The sequence below is a fragment of the Choloepus didactylus genome, assembly GCF_015220235.1.
Source record: "Choloepus didactylus isolate mChoDid1 chromosome 11 unlocalized genomic scaffold, mChoDid1.pri SUPER_11_unloc1, whole genome shotgun sequence".
Lineage (NCBI taxonomy): Eukaryota > Metazoa > Chordata > Mammalia > Pilosa > Megalonychidae > Choloepus > Choloepus didactylus.
In genome coordinates, this window is record NW_023637577.1 from 5,331,230 (window position 1) to 5,341,139 (window position 9,910).

A 9,910-nucleotide genomic window follows, 5' to 3' on the forward strand; every position below is an offset into this window, starting at 1 on the left:
CCCGGGCTCGTTAGGCTCGCCGAAGGCTTTTTCTGGGGTTTTGTTGGAGACGCGCTTGGTATGTTCGGCCTCGTGCGGCTGGACCGCGAGCTTCTTTGGGCCGTATGTCAGGCTGTATTTCCTTGGGTCAGCCATCCCGGAGTGGCGCATCGAAAGCGGGGTGCGGCCAGAAGGAGGCTGGCAACCTCCCCAGAGGCTCTCCGGCGTCCGGTTGTGGCCGTGGCGAGCGTCCCCTCCCTGCCCCCGCAGCCGGATATTGTGATTTCTCTCCACCCACAAGGCCTCGCCCGCCCTCGGCCTCTTCTGCCTTATAAGGCAGCGCTACCACCCCGAAACGTTGGGGTGAGCTCACACCCATTATACAGGTGGGGAGCTGAGGCGCCCAGAGGTCGAGTAGCTGGTTCCAGGCCGAAGACTAGGGGGAAAACAAGGCTGAAGTTCTTCAGCCAGTCAGCACCTTTCAGCTCAGCAGCCCACTCCCTCCACCCCCATTTCACGCAGCAGGAAAACGGAGGCTTGCCCAAACCCAGCAAGTAAGGTGGAGCCGGATCCAACCGGGCTTCTCTAATCCGTTTTCGTTCATTCATCCAAAAATACTTACAGAGCGCCCGCTTTGTGCCAGGCACTGAGCCAGGTGCTGGGGTTACAGCCGTGTCAGCAAGATGGCCAAGCTCCCTGCTTACATGCTAGAAAGGAGGATAGAGAGAATAATCCTGTACATAAACAAATATATAGGGTGGTTTCAGAGAGCAATAGTGCTATTAAGACCTCAAGACAATACCATAAAGATTTTAGGGGTGGGTGGGGGACAGTTTCAGGGTGTGACAACGCTTGAGCAGAGACCTGAGTGATGGGAAGGACCCAGCCCTGCAAAGATCTGGGGGAACAGAACCCCAGGTAGAAAAAACAGCAAGTGCAAAAAGGTTCCAAGCCTGGAATGAGTTTGGTGGGTGCAAGGGCCAAGAAGAAGGCCCGTGTAGCTTCAGGGCCAAGTGAGTGGTCTGCGATGAGCCCAAAGAAGCAAGGACTTCATGTAAGGTCTTCTTCATGTAAGGTCTTGGCAAGGAGTTGAGGTTTTTCCCTGCTAAGTGAAATGTGAAGCCGTGAAAGGATGATTTATACTTTTAAAAGATCATTCTGGCTGGTGCACCTTTAGATGACCAAGAGTGTTAGCAGTTGGAGTGTCCAGAAGAAATGCAGGAGATAGGTGCTGTTGGCTTGGACCAAAAAGGTAACAGGAGAAAATTGTGCCTAAGAGTCTCCCCCTGAGTGCCTCTTTGTTGCTCAGATGTGGCCTTCTCTCTCTCTAAGCCACCTTGGCAGGTGATCTCACTGCCCTCCCCCTTCGTGGGACCTGACTCCCAGGGGTGTAAATCTCCCTGGCAATGCAGGATATGACTCCCAGGGATGAATCTGGATCCAGCATCGTGGGATTGAGAACATCTTCTTGACCAAAAGGGGGATGCAAAATGAAACAAAATAAAGCTTCAGTGGCTGAGAGATTTCAAATGGAGTCGACAGGTCACTCTGGTAGACGTTCTTACACACTATATAGATAACACTTTTTAGGTTTTAATGCACTGGAATAGCTGGAAGTAAATACCTGAAACTATCAAACTCCAACCCAGTAGCCTTGACTCTTGAAGACGATTGTATAACAATGTAGCTTACAAGGAGTGACAGTGTGATTGTGAATGCCTTGTGGATGACACTCCCTTTATCCAGTGTATGGATGGATGAGTAGAAAAATGGGGACAAAAACTAAATGAAAAATAGGGTGGGATGGGGGGTATAATTCGGGTATTCTTTTTTACTTTTATTTTTTATTCTTATTCTGTTTCTTTCTGGTGTAAGAAGAATGTTCAAAAATAGATTGGGGTGATTCTTTCTGATGTAAGGAAAATGTTCAGAAATAGATTGTGGTGATGAACGCATAACTATATGATCATACTGTGAACAGTTGATTGTATACCATGGATGACTGTATGGTTTGTGAATATATTTCAATAAAACTGAATTAAAAAAAAATAGATTGAGGTGATGAATGCACAATTATATGATGGTACTGTTAACAGTTGATTGTAACACCATGGATGATTGTATGGTATGTGAATATATTTCAATAAAACTGAATTTTTAAAAAATGGTAGCAGGAGAGAGAGAAAAAAGTGGGTGGATCTAGGATATATTTGACAGTAATGATAAGTACTTTGAAAGAGGGAAACCCAGTGGCCAATGGGATAAAAGGCAGTATCTTACCTAGCCTGGGGTAGGGGAACTGTCAGTGAAGGCTGCTGTGTCCAAGATGAGACTTAAGGGTTAAGTGTGCCAAATTCAGTGGTTACTGGAATGGGGAGGGAAAGTGCCTTCTAGAGGGTCATCACATGTTCAAAGATCCATACACAATGTGGGAAGGACTTGAGGGCAGAGCATCAGGCTAGAGTTTAAGGTACACAGTGGGCTATGGCAGCAGGATACCGGATCAGGGAGGTCCTTGGAAGCCAGGTAAGGAGTTTAAACTTCATTTTGAGGGTAGTAGGGTGCTATAGAGGGGGGTTTCAAGCTGGGGAGTAGAGTGACCAGATTTGCTTTCACATAGAGCCCTGCACTATGAAACATGGGTGATGAGTGGTGGTTGAGGGTCAGAAAGGAGGGGCTGAGGCTGATATGTGGAACCCTGTTGTTGTGGCACCGAGCATCTGAACACCCCTCCCAATTGGGAAGAATCCTTTCCTTGCCTTCTGCTAGGAAAATCAAAGAGGGGAGGCGGTATTTCTACTCCCAGGTCCCTGGCAGCTGGAGTACTTTCTAAGGTTTCCAACCAGGTCATCATGGAATCCAGAGCAAGTGATCAATGCAAGACAGCAGGAGGGCCATTTAGAATTCGTTGTGGAGGCAGCAAAGGGGGTGGGAAAGCTGTCAAGTTGGCAGATCCAAGCCAGGCCCTTCCTGGGGGAGAAGGCTTCAACAAGCACCCCAGGAGCCATCCAATCAGTTCCTTGTCTGCTTAAGTCACCCAGTATTGACTTTGATGTTTGCACTCAAGTATCTTAAGACAGGTGGGAGACCCCTCAGGAGGAACCATTAAAGCGAGAAGTGACGATGCCCTATGTAGGGACAGTGACCAGGGGAAACAGAGGGCAGATTGAAAGCTCTCATGGAGCTAGAATGAACAGGACTTGGCAATTGATTTTGAGGCAAAGAGGGGAAGGTGTCACACACAACTATCGGGGCCAGGTCCTGGCTCTTCAACCTATTCTCCACCCATAGCCAAAGTGATCTTTTATGAAGGGGAAATATGCCACCAGCCATCTGAGATATGACCTTCTAGAAATTAATCCTATGGATACAATTGCACTTAAGCAAAATAAAAAAATCTTCAAGGTTATTCATTGCAGTATTTTCTGAAAAGGTGGAACACACCAATTGTCCTTAATAGGAGGAAATGGGTAAGTAAAAGTTGGTCCTTTCCTATACAGGAATACTATGTAGCTGTTTAAAAAATAAATGACAGGGGCAGAACTCTTCATATGCTGATATAAATGATCTCCAAGATATGTTGTGAAGTGAAAAAAAAAAGTGCAGAACAGTTGTAAGGTTTGCTACTATTTGTGTAAAAAGGGTCAGGATAGGTTAGGTTACTGTGCAGTAAAAGTGACCCCCAGATTTCGGCAGCTTAAAAACAACAAAAGTTGATTTCTCATGTACACCACATGTTCAGCCCAGATTGGATGCCTAGCCTAGCAGTGACTCAGGAACCCAGGGGATAGGGGCTCCATCTCACTGTGTGCTTCTACACTGTCATAGACAGTAAAAGGAAATGTGAGAACTCATAGGATGATCCTTGAAGACTGCACCTGAAAGCAATGCAACTTACCTCTCCTCACATTTCATTGGTCAAACCAAACCACATGGCTACAACTAACTTTAAAGGGGGCCGGGGGGAGTACAACACTACCACAGGAGATTGTATTTTCCAAAGACAAGTGTAGCAATCTCCCCCATCCCACAGGCACTTCTGCAATGTGATCTTGCTACCCTTTCTCATCAAGAAGTGGAATCTAACTTCCCTCCCTGTTTTAGTCTGCTAATGCTGCCAGAATGCAAAACACCAGAGATGGATTGGCTTTTATAAAAGGGGGTTTATTTGGTTACAAAGTTACAGTCTTAAGGCCATAAAGTGTCCATCAACAAAGGGTACCTTCACTGGAGGATGGCCAATGGTGTCCGGAAAATCTCTGTTAGCTGGGAAGGCACATGGCTGGCATCTGCTCCAAAGTTCTGGTTTCAAAATGGCTTTCTCCCAGGATGTTCCTCTCTAGGCTGCAGTTCCTCAAAAATGTCACTCTTAGTTGCTCTTGGGGTGTTTGTCCTCTCTTAGCTTCTCCAGAGGCAAAAGTCTGCTTTCAAAGGCCATCTTCAAACTGTCTCTCATCTGCAGCTACTCTCTCAGCTTCTGTGCATTCTTCAAAGTGTCCCTCTTGGATGTAGCAATCTCAGTCCTTCTGTCTGAGCTTAATAGTGCTCCAGTAAATGGCCATGCTGAATGGGTGGGGCCACACCTCCATGGAAATTATCCAGAGTCATCACCCACAGTTGGGTGGGGCACATCTCCATGGAAACACTCCAAGAATTACAATCTAATCAACCCTGATATGTCTGCCCACACAAGATTACATCAAAGATAACGGTGTTTTGGGAATCACAATACATTCAAACCAGCACACTCCCTTTGATTGTGGTCTGTCCATGGTGACTCTCTTATAATCAGTAGATTATGGTGGAAATATGCTGAGTGACTTCTGAGGCTGGATCAGAAAAGGCCATGCAGCCTGGTCCTCTTCAAATCCTTCTCTCGAGGAGTATTCTTTCATGCTTCCCCACAGAATCAGTTGCCACACTGTGAGAAGCCCCAAGTCTAATGGAGAGGCTCCAGGTGGGAGCTCTGGTCAACCATCCCAGCTGAACCTGGGCTCTGAATCATCCCCCCGACTCAACCCAAGCATCAGACATGTGGGTGAAGAAGTCCCCAGGTGATTCCAGTCCCTGGCCATCCAAGTCACACCCAACCATTCAAGTATCCCCAGCTGAGGTCTCAGGCATGGTGGAGGAGAGACAAGCTGTCCCTCCTGGGTCCTGTCTGAATTCCTGCCTCACCTGATCAACGTGGTTAAAAAATGTGGTGGTGGTTTTATGCCACTAAATTTGGAGGTTTTTTTTAATACAGACATTGATGAATGGAATAACTACCATATGCCCGAATGTAGAAGAGACTTGGAAATACTAACAACTACTGCAAACAAAATTGCTTATATACATGTGGATCACCCCTGGTGGGCTATGCGAAAAACCAGGAACACTGGTTGCCTCTGGAAAGGGGAAATCAGGACAGGGGACATGGGTGGGAGGAGAGTTTTGCCCTTTTGAGCCTTGTTGGGGGATTGGATCATGTCCTCCACAAAGACACGTCCAAGGCCTAAACCCCAGTCCTGTGAGTGTGGACCCATCTGTAAACAGAATTTTTGTCTATGTCAAGGAGACCCGCGGATGTGGATGTGAAGCCATTTATGAACCAGATCTTTGAAGATCCTGTTTAGATGAGGCCAAATTGAATCAGGCTGGGCCTTAATTAACGTGACTGGAGTCCTTTTAAGGAGAGGAAATCCAGACAGAGACATAGATGACTGAGCAGAAGTAGACGCCAGAGGAGGAGACAGATATCACCATGTGAGGGGGACAAAGATGCATTTACAAGCCAAGGAATGCCAACAATTGCCAGCAAGCCACCACCAGAATGCTACAGACTTGGGGAGAAAGCTTGACGTGCCAACACTTTGATTTTTGACTTCCAGCTTCCAAACACCATGGGCCAATAAATTACCATCATTCAAGCCATTCTGTGGTATTTGTCATAGCAGCCCTGGCAGACTAAGACAGACCTTTCATTCTCTATCATGTGGGCTGCATTGCCTGTTGTTAAAGCAGTAAGTGTAAACCTGATCCTGTCACTCTCCTGCTTGGAAGCTTCCGGTGCCTTCTTGTGGTGGGCAGCTTGCAAGATGGCCCCCAACGACCCCTACCTCTTGTTGTTTACCCTCCCTCTGGAATGTGGATGGGACCTAATGACTCACTTCTAATGAAGAAAATAGGGCAAAAGTGATAGAATGTCACTTCCAAGATTAGGTTAGTAAGAAAGCCGTGGCTTCCATTTAGGTGCCCCCTCTCCTTCTCCCTGGCTCACTCTGAGGGAAGCTGGCTGCCATGTTGTGAGCTGCCCTGTGGAGACACCTACGTGGCAAAGAATGGATGCTCCTCACAGAGGACCCGACACCTGCTGATGCCCCTGTGAGAGAACTTGGAAGTGGATCCTCCACCAGTCAAGCAGCCCTGGCTGACACGAGGCAGCCTTGTGAGAGAGACTGACCTAGAATTTGAATTTAAACAGTTCCCATGTTCCTGTGACATAATACATGTGTGTTGTTTTTAGTTGCTAGATTTGAGGGCAATTTGTTACACAGCAATGGATAACTGATACTCTTCTCATTACACTTAAAATCCAAACATCTCCCCAGGGCTTACAAAGGCCCAACTTGATCTGGGCCCTGTTTACTTCTCCAACATCTTCTCATGCCCCTGTCCATTTCCCCAATGTGTATCACCAGTCACACACAGACCTTCTTCCTGCATCTGTCTGGAGCTGCGCTGTCCAATATAGTAGCCACTAGCCACATGTAGCTATTTAATGTTTAACTAATTAAACAAATGAAATTAAAGTTCACTTCCTCTGTCACACTGGCCACATTTCAGGCACTCAATAGCTCCCTTCTGAATTGGACAAACACCAATATAGAAAATTTCCATCATTGAAGAAAGTTCTGTTGAGCAGCACTGGTCTGGAGGAAGGAGTGGCTTCTGTTTGTATAAAGCCTCCTTTGCAACAGCTTGAGTTACTGGGGGAACAATGGTGCCATCAACTGAGAAAGTCAGAAGGAGGGCTGGCTGGGTACGTTCTGACCCCACAAACTTGTCTTTGAACAGGCAGTTCCAGAATCTCAAAATCTCTGCTCCAGCCTTTGCTAATGAGAAGTGGTTTGTGTGTATATATGTGTGTATCTCTCTCTCTCTCTCTCTTTTTCTGTGTGTGTGTGTGTGTGTGTGTCCAGGCACCTGTGAGCAGGAACTTGATGGCTTCCCGTTTGCCATCCCATATACTCATATCACAGCTGTAGAAAGACACAAGGACAGGGTAAGGAGACAGTGCATTTCTGCTTGATCCAAGGGCTCTCCCAGCAAAGCAGGTGACCCAGATGTACCGGGAGAACTGGAGATTGGGGGGCAGGTTTGCAGAAATTGCTGAGAAGGGTGAGTGCATTTACATGGGCAGGTTTCTCTGCAAACCTCAATAGCTTGAGTCCTACTTTTAAGCCAGGCGCTGCTCTTTTCACAAGCATTCCCACTGAGGGCACTGCTCCTGGAGCCACCCCACTCTAGACCTCTCATGATGTGAAATGATGAATTTGAATTTGCATACTGCTTAAGCTTGGCTTTCAAAGGCATCACAACTTATGCCACAGAGTGAGCACAGTCTGATCAAAGCACAGGTGGTGCAATGCCAGGCCTCCCTCCCAACTCCTCTGGCCATCCTTGTGTGGCTTGATCGGAAATCAGAGTCCCGGGAGAGAGCACTCATTGGCCCAGTTCAGGTCCCTCTGGCTGTGCTGTGGTTGGGAGTGGGTGATCTGGTCCATTGGGCTTCCAGAGTGGGAGATGGTCATTAGAAATGACCCTTTCACCACACGATGGTGGAGGGGCAACCTCCAACCAGAAACTGGGAGACTGGGTGAGGGGGGTATAGATGTTCAGCAAAAGCTCACCAGCGTCTGCCACCGAGCCCAATGGACTTCACAGCCTCATCTCCTTACACTCCCCATGAAACAACATTCCTCATTTGACATGCTGCATTCAGGCTTCCATGAAGTCATGAGTCTTATTCACTCACTACCTGGCAGCCCTTCCCTCCCTTTCCCCCTGCAAACCCCCTACTCATTGGGAAGACCCCTTCAAAAGGCCCTTCCATTGGGAGGGATAGAGTGGTTCTCACAGGGGACATGGTCAGAACCCACGAAGTCATTTTCCCTTTAGTGAGCCCATCTGTACGACTCATGGTGGTGCTTCATCACGGTCTTGACAGCTGTCACATCAACATACTACCTTTGAAAAATATTGCCCAAAAGGTGCCACTTTTGGAGAGTCTGCTGGGTGTGCCCCTACTCCTCCTACCCTCTTCTCACTGTGTTTCTGTTTCAGGAAGCCTGCCACAGCCTGCCTCTCTCCCAGCAGAATGAATAAGTCACTCCACTCGGTCTTCACTTCATTTCCCATAAATTACTTTGTGTCACTCAGGGCTCCTTTGATTAAAAGTGACAGAATTCCACCCAAATTGGTTTAAGAAAAAAAAAAAAGGAATTTATTGGTGCACATAAATAACTGAGAAGTCTTGATGGTACTTCTGGTTTTCAGAACCAGGTCCTCAAACAAAGTCATCAAGAATCTCTCCATCTGTATTAGTTTTCAAATGCTGTGTAACAAATCCCCTAAAACATATGGCACAAAACAACAATAATCAATGATTATTTCTCACAGTTTCTGAGGGTTAGGAATTCAGGGGTGGCTTAGGTGGATGATTCTGGCTTGAGGTCTCTCTTAGGTTGTCAGCAAGATGTTGGTGAAGGCTGCAGTATCCACTTCCAAGACGGCTCTCTCGCATGGCTGTCAAGCTGTGGCTGGTTGTTGGCGGAAGGCTTTACTTTCTCCCCACCTGGGCCTCTCCAATGAACTGCTTGAGGGTCCCCACAGCATGGCAGCTGGCTTCCCCAAGTTTGAGCAATCCAAGACAAGCAGTGACAATTGCAACCATCAACATCTCCAGGCCTACATCCTAGCAAACCCACTGGAAAGAAAGAACCTCTTTTCCCAAAGTTCTGGCAAAAGTCCCAAGACAGACTCTAATTGGTCTAACTTGTGTTACATGCTTATCTCTGAACCAATGACTATAGTCTAGAGATACCATGCTCTGGTTGGCCAGACCTAGGCCACACCTTCATCCCTAGAACTGAGGGCAGAGATGGAGAGAGTAAGAGAGAGGTGGTTCCTAAAGGAAAAATCAAGGTGCCCTTACCTAATGGATGCTGGGCAGGAAAAATGATACATATCCACCCCATCTCTCTCACTTGTGCTCTAACTACACATTTTAGCACTCCTTGGTTTGGCGCATTTCCTATGGAATTATTTACTTTCTTGTTCTATTTCCTGTGGTCGGTAGAATTCTGAGATGGTCCCCAAGATCCTACCCCCCTGTTGTGTGCCCAACTTCTCCACCTTATTCAATCCAACACTTATCTAGGTGCTTCTGTGAAAGGATTTTGCATCTGTAATTAAGGTCCCAAATTAACTGACCTTAAAACAGGGCAATTATTCTTGGTGGGCCTGGCCTAATCAGGCAAGCCCTTAAATTGGAAGGGGCTCTTCCTGGCAAAGGAGACTCAAAGTGTGAGAGAGTTTCCATGTGAGGGAGATTTTCTATTGCTGCCTTTGACAATGGAGGGGGCCACATGGCAAAATATATGTATATGCAGGCAGCCTCTAGGAACTGAGAGCGGCTCCTGGCTGCCAGCCAGCCAGGAAATGGGGAGCTCAGTCTCACAGCCTCAAGGAACTGAATCCTGTCAATAAGCTGAATGAGCTCAAAAGTGGAGTTTCCAAAGAACACAGTCTTGAGATCAGCCTGTGATATCCTGAGCAGAGAACCCAGCCATGCAGTGCTGGATTTTTGACCTACAGATCTGTGAACTAATAAACAGGAGCCGTTTTAAGTGGCTTGGTTTGTGGTGATTTGTTATGCAGCAATAGA